This window comes from Canis lupus, chromosome 1, assembly GCF_048164855.1.
Source record: "Canis lupus baileyi chromosome 1, mCanLup2.hap1, whole genome shotgun sequence".
Classification (NCBI taxonomy): domain Eukaryota; kingdom Metazoa; phylum Chordata; class Mammalia; order Carnivora; family Canidae; genus Canis; species Canis lupus.
The window spans coordinates 41,494,589-41,511,380 of NC_132838.1; the positions used below are offsets into that span (position 1 = coordinate 41,494,589).

Below are 16,792 nucleotides of genomic sequence, written 5' to 3' on the forward strand. Positions count from 1 at the left end.
TACATGGTCAAAATATGATTACTCATTAAAAAAAAAGAAAAGACATCACAAAGCAAAGTTCACCACTCTCCTCAAAACCCCTTCCAGTGTGAGTGCGACTGTTGACGATAAAGTGAGTTCCTTTCCTCTCCACCCGTCACACACTCCCACCCCCATCGCCGCCAACTTCCTATTCCTGTCTTCCCACTGCCTCTTCTCCTCTCCTGATTTTCCCATCTCCTCCTCCATCTCCCCACATTTTCTCCCCTCTCCCCTCTCCCACCCCTTCCTTGTCTACTGGATCTCTTCCCTCATAACTGATAGAGATTCACTTTCACCAAGCTCACACTGGTTAATTGAAGGAGCTGGAGACACATAGCACCTGGTCTATCATCAAAGATGAGTTGACAATCAAGTCCAAAATCCCCTGGGAGCCAAGACTTATGGACCCAAGAAAAGCCAAGTAGTTCATCATTAGAAAAAGTCTTAGGGCTCTGGCTTTGGAGTGTGAAAATTAGTCTAAGAACAAAGATTTGGTGTCACTTTGAAATTTCTCATGTCATTTTTCTCTTGAAAGTTCCTCTTAATTAAAAGACCCGATGTTTTTAAGCCTATTTTCACCCCTCACTTTTACAGCTGTCCCACCTATTCCATCCAATGATCTTAGCCAGCTTGGGCTGCTATAACAGAATAGCATGTGCCAGGTGGCTTAGAAAGTAAATATCTATTTCTCAGTTCTGGAGGCTGGGGAGTCTAAGATCAAAAGGCCAGAAGATCTGGAGTCTAGTGAGGCCCCCTTCCCAGCTTGCACACAGCAGTTTTCTCCTTGTGTCTTCACCTGGCAGAGAGAGGCAGGCTACAACAAGCAATTCTGAGTGTCCTTAAAGCCTATAGAGGCTCCACCGTCACATCCCAATTACTTCCAAAAGACTCCCATTCTATTACCTTCATGTTGGGGATTTCAACATGAATTTTGGAGGGACAAATTCAGTCCATAAAATCATCTGTCCATCACATTTAAGTTCTCACTATGTGCCTGGCATTCTGCTGGCTATTTAAAATGCAAGTCACATCCATTTGGCGATAAATTGTGAGTCAGATTATAGGGCTTTCCTGATATCTATTAATTGGTCTGCATTACTGGCCTTCTTTTATCCAGATCAAACATGTTAGAGTAGGCAGTTAATTTTTAACCAAATAGCTGGAGGTCACCAATGAGGAAGTCAGGGGCAACTCTTAGAAATGTAAGAAGCCTGCCTGGTCGAACTTCATGAGAAGAAGCCGAAGCCAAATCAAACCAGCCAGGCTCAAGATGGTGGTGCCAAATCAAAGCCTTTCCTGCTTATGTCACTCATCCCGTGTGTTGCATGTCTATCCTTGATTTCTTTCTCAGGACAAGACCAAGAACTTTCAGTGACTCCTTGGGATGGTCTGGGTTGAGGCCCCAGGGCCCAGGGTCTCCCTAAATCACCCAGCAACAAACAAACTTCAAAGAAAGTAACCATAGACTGTGCAGGATTTTCTCTCTGGGAAAAGGGGGCTGTTTGCCCAGAGGAATCAGGGTCGGTGTGTCTGAAGGGGCTGGTAATTACATCCAATGTCCCCTGGCAAGTGAAGTTGGATAACCTCCATCTGAGAACATGTTTCTACCCCCTGTCCTGGCAGAAGGATCACAGATTCCTGTAGAGCCCGTTCTGTGTATACCTTGCTACCTGTGGGCAGGGAGGGTGACAGCTGCTAGTTCTTCTAGAGTGGCAGGTCTATGAATAGAGTATGTGTGACACTGACTCCATTAGCTTCTTTCAGGGGCCAGTATTTTCCACAAGCCACTGCGTAAATGTGTTTGAGGTCCCAAATCTAAGCCTAAGCTGGAGGCAGTACCTTGAATCCACACGAAGACGTAAACAGCACTGGTGAAGGCAGCTACATGGTAAAGACGACAGACACTACAAATTTACTCTTTTTGTAATTAATTATTTTCTATTGATTTTTGGAAAAATTGAGACGTACCCGACATATAACATTGTATTAATTTCAGTTTACAACATAATGATTTGATGTCTGTAAATTCGCTACCTGATTTAAAAGACAATTGCCTAAGCACCAATGATAAACCTGTTTGGTTTAAAATGTATGTGGGTTTAAAATGTATAGAGAAATAATCTGTATAACAGTAATGGCACAAAGGGGGAGGAAGTCAAATAATAATGGCGCAATGTTGGTGTTATTCTGAACTAGATTGGTTTAGGTGGACTCGCTAATTGTAATCCCCAGGGCAACTAGTTAAGAAAAAGAAAAAAGAGGAAAAGAAACAGCAAGGGGATAGGAAATAGTTAAGAGGCAAGTGGTTTATTGGGCATGGACCCCGTAGAATATAAAAGATGAAGGAACTAGAATTGTCCAAGGAAAAACTGTAGATCATTATGCAGGTTTGGATACAGTGTTCAGAAGGGAAACTCTAAAACAGAAAAGACTAAGTCAGAAGGAGCAGACCACCATCCATGCCTATCTAGCAATGTTCCCTACCGGCTCCTCATCCATAATGGTTTCCATCCGTAATGGTTTCCACACTTCATCCATGAACCTCCATAGTCACAGGCACAGAGGCTTATGCCCCCACACATGTACCCCTCATCTCACACCATCATCCACACTGACTCCATCTCCATAGTCTGAGGACATAAAGGAGGGTTCCCATTTCTCCACATCCTCCTCCACATGCTCCACATCAGTGTCTTGTCTTCTTGATGCTAGCCATCCTAGTAGATGTGAAGTGATATCTCTTTGTGGTTTTGATTTTCATTTCCTTGGTGTCTCACCATACTAAGGAACTTTTCGTGTGCTTATTGTCCATTTGTATACTGTTTTGGAGAAATGCACACTCCAATCCTTGTCCTATTTTTAAACTGGGTTATTACCTCCGTATTATTCCATGTAAGAATTCTTTATATATTCTGGATACCAGCCTTACCAGATATACTATTTGCAATTATTTTCTCTCAGCCTGTAGGTTGTCTTTTTTACTTTCTTGATGGTGTCTTTGAAGCACAAATATTTTAAATTTTGAGGAAGTCAAATTAACCTTTTGTTGTTGTTACTTGTGCTATTGGTATATTTAAGAAGGTTTTTCCAAACAAGTTCACAAAGACTTACTTCTATGTTTTCTTCTAATGCTTTTATAGTTTTATCATATGTATATATATATGTATATACACACATATATACATATATGTGTATATATGTGTACACACACATATATGTGTATATATATGTATATATACATATATACACACACACACACAGTTTGGGTTAATTTTTTGTGTATGGTGTGAAGGGTAGTAGAATATGGTATCCTCAGATATATTGCTTTGACATATAGATTATTTTGAGCCGAAGCATTTGAGAAACAGCTAATGCAGGGAAAGGCTGTCTCTGAGCACACCTCCACATCCAGTTTGTCTAAAGACAGATACTCCAAAAGGAACTCAGATGTCAACAATCTCCTGGTATCCAGAGAGGACTGACTCATCATAGGTGTGGAGACTAGAAGTTCACACATCACACAAGGACAACTTTGCCACAAACTATTTGCCTCTTATCTATTCTGAGGGCTCATTCATCTTTCCAAAAAAAATCAGCTACTCTCTCCTAAAAGGCCTACATCCCTGCTCCCCTTTCCCTATTAATATGCCACTTAATCCTGCATTTTAAGCCCCCTCCAGGAGTTACTAATTTTTCCCTGGGTATCACCCCTGTGTACATGAGGTATATATTTTAATAAACTTCAGTTTGTTAAGGGGCAGAGTTTGTTAAGAGGCAGAGGGAGAGAATCTTAAACAGGCTTCCCATGACCCTTTGTTAGTGACCTGAGCTGAAATCAAGAGTTGGAAGCTCAATGGACTAGTCATCCAGAGAACTGCACCTTAATTTTAATCAAAGATATCATCTGAGACTTCTGAGTGACTCAGTGGTTGAGCGTTTGTCTCAGGGAGTGATCTCGGGATTGATTCTCATATCTGGCTCCATGCATTGGGCCTGCTTCTTCTTCTGCCTGTGTCTCTGCCTCTCTCTCTCTCTCTCTCTCTCTCTCTGTGTCTCTCATGAATAAATAAATAAAATCTTAAAAAAAAATCAGATATGATCTCAGTCAGTTAAGGATATCACATTAAATTGCAAATTCAAAGAAGCAGCTTCAAGTATGCCTTCAGCTTAGGTCATGATCTCAAGGTCCTGGGATTGGGCTGAGTCAGGCTCCCTGATCAGTGGGGAGTCTGCTTCTCCCTCTCCCTCTGTCCTTCCCCCTGCTTGTGCTTTCTAACTCTAGTGCTTGTGCTTTCCCTCCCCCTGCTTGTGCTTTCTCACTCTCTCTGCTCTATCTCAAATAAATACATAAAATCTTTTTTTAAGGATATAATCTCCAACAAGCAGGGACCCCACCTCTCCACCACCCTCTCATCTTCACAGGAACTGTTGCCATCCTAACAACCATTATGTAGTTATATTACGCAAGAGAGAATTGAGATTACTCAATTTATAGACCTGTCACATATGGTGGAGGTGTGGATGGTAGTGTTGAAAAGCAAACAGGAAATGAAAATCCTTATCTAGACTTGAGTCCTAAAAAGATGTCATTCCCAGAATCTGGTGTTTCCAGTTTAATGAAAACATTTCGTTCCTTCCAAATTTACTGATCATCTAGCATGAACAGCCACTAAGAATTTTTTGGGACACACAGGTGGATGAGGGATGGGCCCATCAGCAGGAAGCTCAGGTATCTACATGAAGGAAGACAGCCTATTAGGACACAATGGGACAGTGTTTCTGTGCTCAGAGCTTTCAAAGTTTAGAAGGATAGGTGATCCCTTCTATCTAGAAGAGGTGGAAAGTGTTCATAGAAGGTGATTTTTGAGCTGAGTCTTGAAGGATTATTAGAACTTGACTAGGTAGTAATATGGAGAAAGAGAATTCTAGGCAGGGGATGAGCATGAGCAAAAGGCCCAGTGGCAAAACTGTGCATTTAGATTTCAGGAATTCCAGGTGACTCATGCATCAGATAATGGGGTACGAGATCTGCCTACCCCAGTGAGGTAGTATGGGATAGATTGGATGGTGGAAAATTCCTTTGGCCGGCATTGATTCCCCTGAGAAAGTCTACCAGGAAATCTGTGAGTGACTCATTCACACACACACACACACACACACACACACATTCACTTGTACTTACACCTAGGAAAGGCATTAAATCTCTTCCCAAGTGAATTACCATATCCTTGCCACCCATCTCAGTTACCAGAGAAGTTGAGCAAGGATGATCCTGACTGACATTGAGCTGGAGAAAGTATGGGCCCAGGGAAAGGCATGCCAAGAAGCAGGCCCTGAAGACCATGGGGGTCATTTGCTGGGCTTGCTGCAGCAGCTCAATGTCAGTCAGGATCATCCTTGCTCCACTTCTCCTTGCACGATTGGATCTGATCTGACCACACCTTTATGGCATTTACTTCTCTTAGAGAATGAAGGGTTTGAACCTGTTACTGCCACTATCCCAATGAGATGAAAGACTTTTATCTATAGCCCTGCGGAGCCCTCCACCTTGTACTGGGACTTGGCTGGATGTGACTGTGAAGTTGCAGGGAGGACAGTAAGAGCTGGGGAGAGAAAAATTCAAGCGATAGCTGGGATGGGAGTGTTACAGATTCAATGTCTGTCCCCCCTTTCAAAATTGACACCCTGAACCTAACCACCGAAATGATGGTATTTGAAGGTGGGCCCTTTGGCAAGTGGCGAGGCTATGAGGATAGGCCAGGAATGGGACTAGTGCCCTCATGAAAAAGACCGTGGGGGCTCTCAGAAAGAGGTCGGAAGAGCAGGGGATGCTAATTTTGTCTGCTCCCTGGAATTCAGCTAGACAGCTATCAAGTCATTCTGAACACTTGAGAACTCAACTGGAGATCTAAGAAAAGAGTTGCTGCCATTCTACAAACAGAAAAGCGACCACTTTTTGCAAGGTAGAAGGTGCAGAGAAGTGAATCCGAGGTGGTATGTTAACTGCAGAGGGAGGGAGCCTCTGTCAGCAGGTTACCTGAAATGCTAGGGCAGCAGAGCGCAAAATTGGAACTTTTAGACGTCTGCTCTGGTGTGGGCCGTCCCTACCTGAAAGGCACTCAGGTGGTGAATTGGGGGCGGAATCTTCGGTGGGACAGTGTGGTCTCAGGACCCCCAGGGTCACAGAAAGAAAGGAGGTGCCTGAGTGCAACGGAGTTCCCAAGCATTGGATGTGGAGGCCGGCTGCAATCAGTGAGCCCAGGAATGGGCCCTCAGCTCTGTGTTGCCATAACCAGAATCGCATCGGGATCAGGCGACAGCTCTCTGTCGGAGCAGGGGCCCAGCAGGCGGGGGAACCAAGGGGAGACCCCCCTCACCCCTCAGGAGGAGCCGCAAGGGAGCGCACTACAGGAGTCTGCAGGGTTTGGCGACTCCAAGTGGGACCTAAGAGAGAAACGCTGGGTCACAGGCTAGGTGAGCATGGGAGTGCGGACAGAGGCCTGGGGGACCCCAGAGATTGACTGCTTTTCCCTGAGGGCGCGCGAAGGAGTGGGGGGCGCAATCTTTCAGCTCTGGGTCTGGAGCAGATCTGGGCGCTGCCATTTCATCCCCCAAATTGGGCTGAATGTCTTCAGGCAATAAACAGCCACAGAGAGCATTCTGGAGCCACTTACACTGAGCCTATAGCCCTGGCGAGGGCGCGGATCTACCTGAGTAAAGGCTCCTGAAAGTCAGTGCAACAGGCCCCTCCCCCAGGTCAGCCAGAGCGTCTGGCTAAGGCCAAGTTTACTGATCACAGGGAGCTGCAAAATTCCAGGGCTTGTATGTGTGTGTGTGTGTGTGTGTGGGGGGGGGGGGGGGGGGGAGGGGAGAAGAGTATATAGAATTTGTAGTTTTACCTCATGATTTTTTTTAGTCTTTCACTTTCAACATTTTTTCCTTTTCAGCTAATTTCTTTATCAACTCTTTTTTAAAAAATCTTTTTTAATTTTCATGTTTACATTTACATTACATTATATATATATATATATTTTTTTTCATTTTTGGCTTCCTTTCAGTGTATTCCATTTTACTTTTGTATATACATAAATTTCCCTTTCTTTACAATTTTGGGATCTAGTTTCTTCTAACAAACAGACCAAAATACATGCAGGATCTAGTTCATTGTTCTGTTCACTTTCCATTTGATTTTCTTTTCTTTTTTCTTTCTTTTTTTTCAGTCTCTTATCTAATCTGATTTGTTTAGGGAATATTTCCCCCTAATCTTTTAATATATTCCCCCAAAATATTTCTGTATTTTTGTCCTCCTTTTCATCTATTCTTCTCTGGACATAATGACAAGTTGGAAGTACCCACCCCCAAAAAGAGAACAAGATGCAGTATTCATTGACAGGGACTTAATTAATAAGGATGTAAGTAAGATGTCAGAGCTAGAATTCTAAACAATGATTATAGGATGCCTGGGTAGCTCAGTAAGTTAAGTGTCTGTGGTGACGAAGCTCTGGTCATGATCTCAGAGTCCTGGAATTGAGCCCTGCATCAGGCTCCCTGCTCAGCAGCCTGCTTGCTTCTCCCTCTGCCCCTTCCCGCCACTCGTGCATGCTTGCTTTCTCTTTCTCTCTCCTCCCCTCTCTCAAATAAGTAATATCTTAAAAACAACAACAAAAACGATTATAGGGACATCTGGGTGGTTCAGTCGTTGAGCATCTGCCTTTGGCTCAGGGTGTGATCCTGGCATCCCGGAATTGGGTCCCACATTGGGCTCCCTGCATGGAACCTGCTTCTCCCTCTGCCTGTGTCTCTGCCTTTCTTTATCTCTCTCTTGAATAAATAAATAAAATCTTTAAAAAACAAACAAACAAAAATGATTATAAAGATACTAGCTAGGCTTGCAAAAAGCATAGAAGATACTAGAGAATCCCTTACTGGAAAAATAAAAGAACTAAAATCTAATCAGGTTGAAATAAAAAAAGGCTATAATGAGATGCAATAAAAAATGGAAGCTCTAATTCTTAGGATAAACAAGGCAGAAGAGAGAATTAGTGATACAGAAGACAAAATGGTGGAGAATAAAGAAGTCGAGAAAAAGAGAGATAAACAACTACTGGATCAGGAGGGGAGAATTTGAGAGATAAGTGATACCATAAAGGAAAACAATATTAGAAAAATTGGGATCCCAGAAGAAGAGGAAAGAGGGAGGAGGGCAGAAGATGTTTTTGAGCAAATTCTAGCTGAGAACTTCCCTAATCTGGGGAAGGAAACAGGCTTTCAGGTCCAGGGGACACAGAGAACCCTCCCTCAAAATCCATAAAAGTAGGTCAACACCTTGACATATAAGAGTATAAAGCTTGCAAATTTCAGAAACATTGAGAAAATCCTAAAAGCAACTTGGGATAAGTCCTTAACCTACAAGTGTCGAAGGCAGCAGCAAATCTATCCAGAGAGACCTGGCAGGCCAGAAAGGACTGGCATCGTATATTCAGGGTACTAAATGAGAAAAATACGCATCCAGGAACACTTTATCAAGGCTGTCATTCACAATAGAAGGAGAGATAAAGAGCTTCCAGGACAAACAGAAACTGAAAGAATTTGTGATCTCTAAACCAACCTTGTAAGGATATTAAAGAGTATCTTTAAGTGAAGAGATCTCCCAAAAATAACATTCACTCCCTGCAATAGACCGATCACCTAAGATCAACAGGAAACAAGGGCTTTGAATAATATGCTGGACCAGATGGACTTCACAGATATATTCAGAGCATTCCATCCTAAACCAACAGAATATAAATTCTTCTTAAGTGCCCATGGAATATTCTCCAGAATATATTATATACTATAGATTACAGAATAGATTACATACTGGGTCACAAATCAGGCCTCAATTGGTACAAAAGATTGGAATCATTCCCTGCATATTTTCTGTCCACAATGCTTTAGAACTTGAACTCAGTCACAAGAGGAAATTTGGAAGGAACATAAATACATGAAGATTGAGGAGCACCCTACTAAAGAATGAATGGATCAACCAGGAAATTAAAGAAGAATTTAAAAAATTCATAGAAACAAATGAAAGTGAAAACACAACTTTTCAAAACCTTTGGGAAACAGCAAGGGCAGTCAAGAGGGAAGTAAATAGCAATAGAAGTATATCTCAAGAAACAAGACAAGTCTCAAATACACAACCTAACCTTACACCTAAAGGAGCTGGAGAAAGAATAAAGACTAAAAACCCAGCAGGTGAAAAGAATTAATGACCTCAATGAAATAGAAACTAAAGAACAGTAGAAGAGATCAATGAAAGTAGGAGCTGATCCTTTGAAGGAATTAATGAGATCCATTAAGCTTTTCCCAGACTTCTCAAAAAGAAAAGAGAAAAAACCTAAATAAATATAATCATGAAGGAGAGGAGACATCACAACCAACATAGAAGAAATACTATTATAAGACATATTATGAGCAACTATATGTCAACAAATTAGGCAATCTGGAAGAAATGGATGCATTCATAGAGACATATAAACTACCAAAACTGAAACAGGAAGAATAGAAAACCCAAACATGCCCATAACCAGCAAGGAATTTGAAGTAGTAATCCAAACTTATGGAACAAACAAGAGTCCAGGGCCAGATGGGAATTTTCATGGGAATCCTATCAAACATGTCAAGAATTAATACCTATTCTTCTGAAGCTATTTCAAAAGATAGAAATGGAAGGAAAAACATCCAAACTCTTTCTGTGAGGTCAGCATTACCTTGATCCCAAAACCAGACAAAGACCCCAGCAAAAGGAGAATTACAGACCAATATCCCTGATGAACATGGATGCAAAAATTCACACCAAGATACTAGCCAATAGAATCCAATGGTACATTAAAAGGGTTATTGACCACGACCAAGTGGGATTTATTCCTGGGCTGCAAGGGTAGTTCAACACCCACAAATCAATCAATGTGATACACTACATTAATGAAAGAAAGGACAAGAGCCATCTGGTCCTCTAGCTGCAGAAAAAGCATTTGACGAAGTATAGAATTATTTTTTTAATTTTCTAAATTTTATTTTAGTCCAATTGATTTACATATAATGTATTATTGGTTTCAGAGGTAGAGGTCAGTGATTCATCAGTCTTATATAATGCCCAGTGCTTATTACATCACGTACCCTCCTTAATGTCATCCAGTTATTCCATCACCCTGCTTCCCTCTAGCAACCCTCAGTTTGTTTCCTATGATTAAGAGTCCCTCATGGTTTGTCTCCCTTTATGATTTTTGTCTTTTATTTTTTCTTCTCTTCCCCTATGATGCTCTGGTTTGTTTCTTAAGTTCCACATAGCATCCTATATTGATTAAAATCCTTCACAGTGTAGGGATAGAGGTTACATACCTCAATATAAAAAATTCATATACAAAAGGCCCACAATGAATATAATTCTCAATGGGGAAGAACTAAGAGCTTTTCCCCTAAGGTCAGGAACACGACAGGGATATCCACTCTCACCACAGTTGTTCAACATAGTACTAGAAGTCCTAGCCTCAGCAATCAGATAACAAAAAGAAATAAAAGGCATCCATATCGGCAAAGAAGAAGTAAAAATCTCACTCTTCCCAGATGACATGATACTTTATGTGGAAAACCCAAAAGCCTCTACCACTAAAATTGTTAGAATTCATTTTTTTTTAACTTTATTTATTTATGATAGTCACAGAGAGAGAGAGAGAGAGAGAGAGAGAGAGAGAGAGGCAGAGACACAGGCAGAGGGAGAAGCAGGCTCCATGCACCAGGAGCCCGACGTGGGACTCGATCCCGGGTCTCCAGGATCGCGCCCTGGGCCAAAGGCAGGCGCTAAACCGCTGCGCCACCCAGGGATCCCAAAATTGTTAGAATTCATACAGGAATTCAGCAAAGTGACAGATTATAAGATGAATGCACAGAAACAATTTGCATTTCTATACACTGAGACAAAAGAAAGAGAAATTAAGGAATTGATTTAATTCACAATTGCACCAAAAATCATAAGATACCTGGCAATAAACCTAATCAAAGAAGTAAAAAGATCTATATTCAGAAAACAATAGAACACTCATGAAAGAAATTGAGGAAGACACAAAGAAATGGAAAAACATTCCATGCTCATGGATTGGAAGAAGAAATATTGTTAAAATGTCTATGCTACCCAGAGCAATCTATATATTCAATGCAATCCCTATCAAAATACCATCAACTTTTTTCACAGAGCTGGAACAAATAATCCTAAAATTTGTATGGAACCAACAAAGATCCCAAATAGCCAAAACAATGTTGCCAGAGAAAACCAAAGCAGAAGGCATCACAATTCCAGACTTCAAGCTGGATCACAAAGTTGTAATCATCAAGACAGTATGGAACTGGCACGAAAACAGATGCATAGATCAATGAACCAGAATAGAGAACCCAGAACTAGACTCTCAACTCTATGGTCAACTAATTTTTGACGAAGTAGGAAAGAATATCCAATGGAAAAAAGACAGTCTCTTCAACAAATGGCTTTGGGAAAATAGGACAGCCACATGCAGAAGAATGAAACCGAGCCATTTTCTTATACCCTACACAAAAATAGACTCAAAATGGATGAAAGACCTAAACGTCAGGAATCCATCTAAATCCTAGAGGAGGAGGCAGCCCTGGTGGCTCAGTGGTTTAGCACCGCCTTCAGCCCAGGGCCTGATCCTGGAGACCTGGAATCGAGTCCCATGTTGGGCTCCCTGCGTGGAGCCTGCTTCTCCCTCTGCCTGTGTCTCTGCATCCCTCTCTCTTTCTCTATGTCTCTCATGAATAAATAAATACAATCTTTTAAACAAATAAATAAATAAATAAATAAATAAATCCTAGAGGAGAATGCAGGCAGCAACTTCTATGACCTCGGCCACTCCTACTCCTTGCTCTACACATCTCCAAAGCCAAGGGAAACAGAGGCGTAAATGAACAATTGGGACTTGATCGGGATAAAAAACTTTTGCACAGCAAGGAAAACAGTCAACACAATTAAAAGGCTACCTATGGAATGGGAGAAGATATTTGCAAAGTCTTATCAGATAAAGGGCTAGCATCCAAAATCTCTAAGACACTTACCAAACTCAACACCCAAAGAACAAATAATCCAAACAAGAAATGGGCAGAAGACATGAACGGACATTTCTCCAAAGAAGACATACAAATGGCTAATAGACACATGAAAAAATTGTTGAACATCACTCAGCATCAGGGAACTACAAGTCAAAACCCCAATGAGATACTGCCTCACAGCAGTAGTCAGAATGGCTAAAATTAACAAGTCAGGAAATGACAGATGTTGGCAAGGATGCAGAGAGGGGAGCCCTCTTCCACTGTTGGTGGGAATGCAGGGTGGTGCAGCTACTCAGGAAAATAGTATGGAGGTTCCTCAAAAAGTTGAAAACAGAGCTACCCTATAACCTAGCAATTGCACTACTGAGTATTTACCCCAAAGATACAAATGTAGTGATCCGAAGGGGCACCTGCACCCTAATGGTTATGGCAGCCATGTCCACAATAGCCAAACTATGGACAGAGCTCAGATGTCCATCGACTGATGAATGGCTAAAGAAGAGGTGGTATATATACACAATGGAATATTACTCAGCCATCAAAAAATGAATCCTGCCATTTGCAAGGACGTGGATGGAACTAGAGGGTATTATGCTAAGTGAAAGAAGTCAGTCAGAGAAGCCAATTATCACATGATTTCACTCATATGTGGAATTTAAGAAAAAAAACCAGAGGATCATAGGGGAATGGAGGGAAAAATAAAACAAGATGAAATCAGAGAGGGAGGCAAACTATAAGACTTATGGTGTTTCTTAATTAGGAAATAAACTGAAGATTGCTGGAGGGGAGGGGTTGGAGGAATGAGGTAACTGGGTGATAGACATTAAGCAAGGCACTTGATATACTGATCACTGGGTGTTATGCAAGTGATGAATCACTGAACTCTACCTCTGAAACTAGTAATACACTATACTTTAATTAATTGAATTTAAGTAAAGGGGAAAAAAAGACCCTGAGTTCCCTCCATCCTTCTACAATGTGAAGGCACAGTAGAAGATAGCTGACTAGGAACCATGTAGCAGCCCTCAGCAGACACCTGCCAGAGCCTTGATTTGGACTTCCCAGACTCCAGAACTGTGGGAAAAGTTTTCTGTTATTTATAAGCCACCCAGTCTGTGGTAGTTCCTCAGAGCAGTATCATCCAACTAAGACAGGGAAGAAGGGAGTTATCAGAATCCTAGAGCTTGTCATACCAGGTACCATTGTTCTGGAAGCCAGGACTGGGGAGGGTGAAGAGGAGGTGTCCTCTTTCCCAGTGTTTACTGATGTCTCCCTTGAACCATCTGATTTTTCTGTAAGTTACACAAAGGAGCATGCCTGGCCCCTACTGAGGACTTTCCCAGTGTACACACTGATTCTAGCACAGTCGATGTAAGAAATATTTGGGAAAGCATCAACTATGTTGGGAGAATAGTGCAGGAAAGGGTACAACAATGTCTGATCCAACCTAATCTTTAGCAGTTACTAAAAATTAAGCAGCAAAGTACACAAATATTATAAATGCTAAGGACCCGGGAGTTGCCTGGTTTCCGGCCAAGAAGAACATTTGGGAGACCTAGGAGGACAGCCCTGAGGTGCCCGGAGGGTGGACTGGAGTGGGGATGGGGTGCCCGTGGGGAGCCGCTCTGCGATTTCCTGGAGCGGGGCTGCGGCAGCGCTGGGTTTGTTTGTTTGTTTTCCTTAAAGATTTTATTATTCATGAGAGGCACACGGAGAGAGGCAGAAACAAGGCAGAGGGAGAAGCAGGCTGGCTGCGGGGAGCCGGATGGGGGACGGGATGCCGGGTCCCGGGATCACGCCCTGGGCCCGAGGCAGACGCCCAAGCACTGAGCCACCCCGGCGCCCCGAGGGCTGGGTAACGAGCCTCCGCAGCCGGTGCGCCCAGCACAGCCGCCAGCCAGCGGGGGCCCAGGGTCCGGAATCCTGTTCTCCGTCCACGCGGCCACGGCTGCTGCTCCCCGACGGCGCCCCGCCAGGGTGGAGGGACCCCGGGTGGGGGCGTTCAAGGGGTGGGGGCGGCGGGTGGGCAGCCCGTCCCGCTCGGGTTTCTCCAGCCGCGGCGGCCCCGAGGACCGACGGGGGACGCGGAGGCGACCTGCGCAAATCTGGGGAGGAGGGGGAAAGTGGAGAGGGCGAGGGCTGGGGCTGGGGAGCAGGGCGAGCGGAATTGGAAGGAGATGCGGAGGGAGAACAAGACGTCTCCCCAGGAAAGTGGGGGAACAGCGGTGGGGAGACGGCGAGGGGCTGGGTGCTGCCCCCGCCCCCGCAGTGGAGGGCTCCCGCAGGCACCTCTGACCGCCCTCCTCCCTTCCAGCACCTGCTTTCTCCCGGCTCTTTCCTCCCCTGCCTCCCCACTTCCTGTCTACTGGCCTCCCCCAGCCCCTCTCCACCCCATTTCCGCACTCTCCTCTCCTCACACACTCTACTTTCTAGTGAGGGTGGAGGTGGGTTTCTTCTGCTCGTTTTAGGATGGAGACGATTGAAGGGACTGATCGCTCAGGTAACAGGCAAGACTCTCTGAGGAGCCGACGCTAGGAGGGAGGACAAACCCGTTCTCTCCCTGCGCTCCCTCGGATGGGACCTAATGCGTAAGATCAGAGCAAACGCTAGGAAACCATAGCAACTGCGACGTCAGTGGTTGGGTGAGGTTTCTTGAGTCAAGCCAAACCACAACCACCCTCCCTGCCACCCAAAACCTCACAGACACACAAAATGAAACCAAAAAGGAAAAAAGGAATGTCACCACACACCCAATTTCTTAGCTGTCCCCCCCCCCCCCCCAATTTTGGTTCCATTGCAATTTCATGGTAAAACCATTGTAGGTTGTTGACAATCAAGGCAGGACAAATCAGAGGGAGCAGACCACTGTCCATGCCTCTTTAGTAGCGTTCCTTATGCACTAATTGTCATACATAATGAGCCTACCTTTCCCACATTGACACCTCCATTGTCAGACATGCATGCACCCTGACATCACAGCATTTCACACTATTGCCCACCCTCCAACCTGTCCATCTCCATACAGTCTGCTCCCCAACACTCTTCAAATAAACTCATCCCCCCACATAGTCTTCCTGTTTGTTACTCATCCTCCTTCCACATACATACATACAAGTCACCCCTCACCATGCTTTCTGTACAGAAGGTCCTAACACCCCCTCCACCACTGGGCACACACATCCCCTCACCACATATCCTTTCTCCCCTACTCTCAAGCCTGCTTGCCTGACACACACATGCACTCTCTGCAAAGACACACTGGTTGCCCCCTCCACTCATACCTTTGCTTTCTCACACTCTACACACACTCCTTCTACACAAAGTCCTGCCCACCTTCTTTGAAATTCTTCCGCACAAAATATCCCAACTTACTTTTACGGCAATCTCCAGAAACATTCCTGTTATAGACATTTCCCTGACACTTCCTCTTACATACATGGTCTGGCCCAGTGCATCCCACTTCCTCATTCTACAGACACATACTACCCCTTCCCCTTCTTCCACCCCATGCTGACCTGTTCAGGGGAGATACAATTATCTCTGAAGACACTTCGGGGAAACACAAAACACACACACATACACACACACACACCAAAACTCGCCAAAGTTCTCTCACACAAGGTGTACTTGCCCCACTACACACCCATATCAACCTTATGAGAAACCAGTTGGTGAAACAAGTTTATTCAGGAATAGGAGAGGAATTGCAGTTTGGATAAGCATAGTATGGCAAAGCATAGGGAAGTTGAAAAAAAGCTGGGAAGGTCAGCTTTTATTAGGGTTTAGGAGGAATTTGGGGCGGGCTATTTTGAACAAAGCTTCATTGGAAAAGAGCAAGAGTTTGAGGGTGTGGAGATTTCTCATTGGCTGCAAGTGGTGGTTAGTGGGCTGTTGCTGAGACAGGGGGAGACCTCCCTTCTTTTTCTTCACAGCAGGAGATAAATCCATTGTGAAGGCGTCTTCCCTGGTTAGGGTGAGAATGATCTTCCTTGCCCCCTTCTGGTCCTGCAGCCTGCAAGGAATGATGTATGCATGAGAGTGCTCCCTTCAGGGCTTCTCACTCCATTTTAAGTGAGAGTCTTTTGTTTTGTTTTGTTTTACTCCTTTTCACACCCAAACCCTTCTCCCCAGTGTTCCCTCACTCTCCTCACACTCACCTTTCCTCTGCCACAAATAAATTTGTGTCACTGTCACAGGAGAGCAGCGCGGCCGGCCGGACTGCCTTAGGGTGGAGTCCGCAGGGCCCAGGAGGCCGGGCGGGGGAGGGGGCAGGGGAGGGGGCGCGGGAGCCAGAGGCCGGGGGCCCTGGGCGCCTCGGGTCCGGGCCCAGCTCCGCCACAGACCTTCATCGGAAGGAAGTGCTCTCCTGCAGCTTCTCGGTTTCCGTGGTTCTTTCTTCCTCCTTGACAGTCTCGTGCAGGGCTCGAAAACGCGGCGTCCCCGGCGGGTCGCGGGAGCCCGAAGCAGCCTTCGAGGACACCTGGGAGGGCCCCGGGGGTGGGGGGCCCCTAGTGACGCGGGGGGCCGCGGGGCCCCTTGCTTCTGTCCGGCTCCGAGGGGGCCTGGCGCCCCGGACCGAGAGCCACCCCCCCACCCCCGCCCGTCGCCTCAAGCCACCTGCTCTGTGCAACACCCACCCTCCCTCCACACCCTGTAACCCCCTGCACAG

At 44.7% G+C, this 16,792-nt stretch overlaps 1 long non-coding RNA gene across 1 annotated transcript; it reads right to left on the bottom strand.

The window, feature by feature from the left end:
• Positions 1-15,791: 15,791 nt before the first annotated feature.
• Positions 15,792-16,400, bottom strand: LOC140615888 (uncharacterized). The gene is made up of 2 exons (XR_012016407.1): positions 16,281-16,400; positions 15,792-16,135 (listed from the first exon to the last, which is right to left on the bottom strand). It is a non-coding gene; the product is annotated as an uncharacterized lncRNA (long non-coding RNA).
• Positions 16,401-16,792: the final 392 nt, after the last annotated feature.